The sequence below is a fragment of the Myotis daubentonii genome, chromosome 4 (assembly GCF_963259705.1).
Source record: "Myotis daubentonii chromosome 4, mMyoDau2.1, whole genome shotgun sequence".
In the NCBI taxonomy this organism is placed as follows: domain Eukaryota; kingdom Metazoa; phylum Chordata; class Mammalia; order Chiroptera; family Vespertilionidae; genus Myotis; species Myotis daubentonii.
Window position 1 is genome coordinate 39,943,781 of NC_081843.1, and position 2,474 is coordinate 39,946,254.

Here is a 2,474-nt window from a genome sequence, read left to right on the forward strand (position 1 = left end):
ATATTATGAGTGGTAGAAAGTGGCCATTGAGTGCTTGGTTTCCTGGAAGCCTTGACAAAGATCAGAGGAGGGGCCCTGGCTGGTGTGACTCAGTGGAGACAGCATCAGCCTGAATACTGAAAAGTCACAGGTTCGATTCCCAGTCAAGGGCATGTTCCTGGGTTGCAGCTTCCATCTCTGGCCCCAGTTGGGATTTGTAGGAGAGGCAAGCCATTGATGTGTCTTTCTCACATCGATGTTTTCTCTCTCTCTCTCTCTCTCTCTCTCTCTCTCTCTCTCTCTTTCTTATTCCTTCATTTTCTCCCTCCACTCTCTCTAAAAATCAATGGAAAAAATATCCTCGAGCAGCCGGTGCTGGCTGCTTGCCCAAGCAACTTGGCCCCTGTGTGAGTCCGCCCCTGCCTGGTCCATGAGGATGCTGGGCCCCAGGCCTCAGCCCACCCTGTAGAGGGAGGTGCCCACCTACAGGGAGGAGGTGCTCTCTTTTCTCCAGATACTGCCCTTCTACTGGAGAAGACCAAAGTGCTGTCATAAATACTTAAATCCATGTCCAAGGATTTGGTGACATTTGGGGATGTGGCTGTAGATTTCTCTCAAGAGGAGGGGGAATGGCTAAATCTTGTACAGGAAGAAAATTTGTACAGGAAGGTGATGTTGGAGAACTACAGGAACCTGGTATCACTGGCAGGAGTTCAATTTCTAAACCGGAGATGATCTCACTACTGGAGTAAGGAAAAGAGCCCTGGATGGTGAAAAAGGCTAGGACAGGAGGCACATGCTCTGATCGGGAATATGCATTTAAAAACAGTGAATTTTCATCAAAGCAAGTTATTTATGAAGAATCATCCAAAGTACTGACAATAGGAAGAAGCCATCTTAGTTACAGCCTCGATTGCCCTAATTTGAGAGAAGACTGTAAAAGTGGGGACTAGTTTAACAACCAGTTGCTAAGTAAGGAGGTACAGCCTTGTCAACTGATCATCACTCATAAGGAAATCCTTACTGAAGATCAAAGTAATAAATATACCAAGTCTTGGCAAACTTTCCACCAGGATGCAATATTTGCTATAAAACAGAGTTTTCCCATCAAAGAAAGACATAAGCATGAGCCACAAAAGAGGAAATACCGAAAAAAAAATCTGTTGAAATGAAGCCTTAAAAAGTCTATATAGAAAAGAAACTTTTAAAATGTAATGAGTGTGAGAAAGTTTTCAACCAGAGTTCATCCCGTACTCTTCACCAGAGGATTAATACTGGGGAGAAACCCTATGCCTGTGTTGAATGTGGGAAAACCTTCAACCAGAGTGCAAACCGAGCTCAACGTAAGAGAAGACACACTGGGGAGAAACCCTATGAACGTAAAGAATGTAGGAAAGCCTTCAGCCAGAATGCACACCTTGCTCAACACCAGAGAGCTCATACGGAGAGAAACTTTATCAGTGTAACGAGTGTAAAAGAGCCTTCAGCCAGATTGCACACCTGACTCAACATCAGCGGGTTCATACTGGAGAGACCATTCAAATGTATTGAATGTGGAGAGGCCTTTACTAATGGTTAATTTCTTGCTCAACATCAGAGAATTCATACAGGAGAGATATCTTATGTATATAATGTGTGTGGGAAAGCCTTTAGCCATTGTGGTTACCTAATCATACATCTGAGGATTCATACCGGAGAGAGACCTTATGAATGTAAGGAATTCAGGAAAACCTTCAGCCAGAAGGCACATCTTGCTCAGTACCAGGGGTTCATACTGGAGAAAAACCATATGAGTGTAAAGTGTGTAGGAAAGACTTCAGCCAGATTGCATATCTTGATCAGCATCAGAGGGTCCATACTGGCGAGAAATCTTATGAATGCATTGAATGTGGGAAGGCCTTTAGCAATAGTTCATCACTGGCACAACACCAGTGGAGTTATACTGGGGAGAAACCTTCTATGTGTAAGGAATGCAGGAAAACATTTAGCCAGTATGCAGACCTTGCTCAGCACTAGCGAATTCATCCCAGAGAGAAACCTTACGAATGTAATGTGTGTGGGAAAGCCTTTAGCTATAGTGGCTCTCTTACCCTGCATCAAAGAATTCACACTGAAGAAAAACCCTACAAATGTAAGGCCTGCAGGAAATCTTTCAGGCAGCATGCACACTTAGCTCATCACAAGAGAATTCACACTGTGGAGTCGTTCTTGAGTTTCTACTCTTCCTCACTCTCCATGTCCAGTCATTTGCCAGGAGCTGTAGGTTTTGTCTCCTAATATGCCTGAATCTCCTTTAATCTTTCCACTCCGTCATCTTTGTCCAGGGCACAATAATTTACTTGACATGGACTATGGAAATAGCTTCCTAATTGGTTTACTATGTTTACCACTTATTTGGTCAGTTGTCATATGGCAGACAAACCTGTATTAAAAACAGTTTGATCATTAAAAAAAAATCCTTGGGTAAGGATTAATAGCAACAACAAAAATGGTGA

The 2,474-nt window shown here is 43.1% G+C and overlaps 1 pseudogene; it reads left to right on the forward strand.

The window, feature by feature from the left end:
• The first annotated feature begins 608 nt into the window (after window positions 1-608).
• Window positions 609-2,256, forward strand: LOC132232606 (zinc finger protein 583-like; annotated as a pseudogene).
• Window positions 2,257-2,474: the final 218 nt, after the last annotated feature.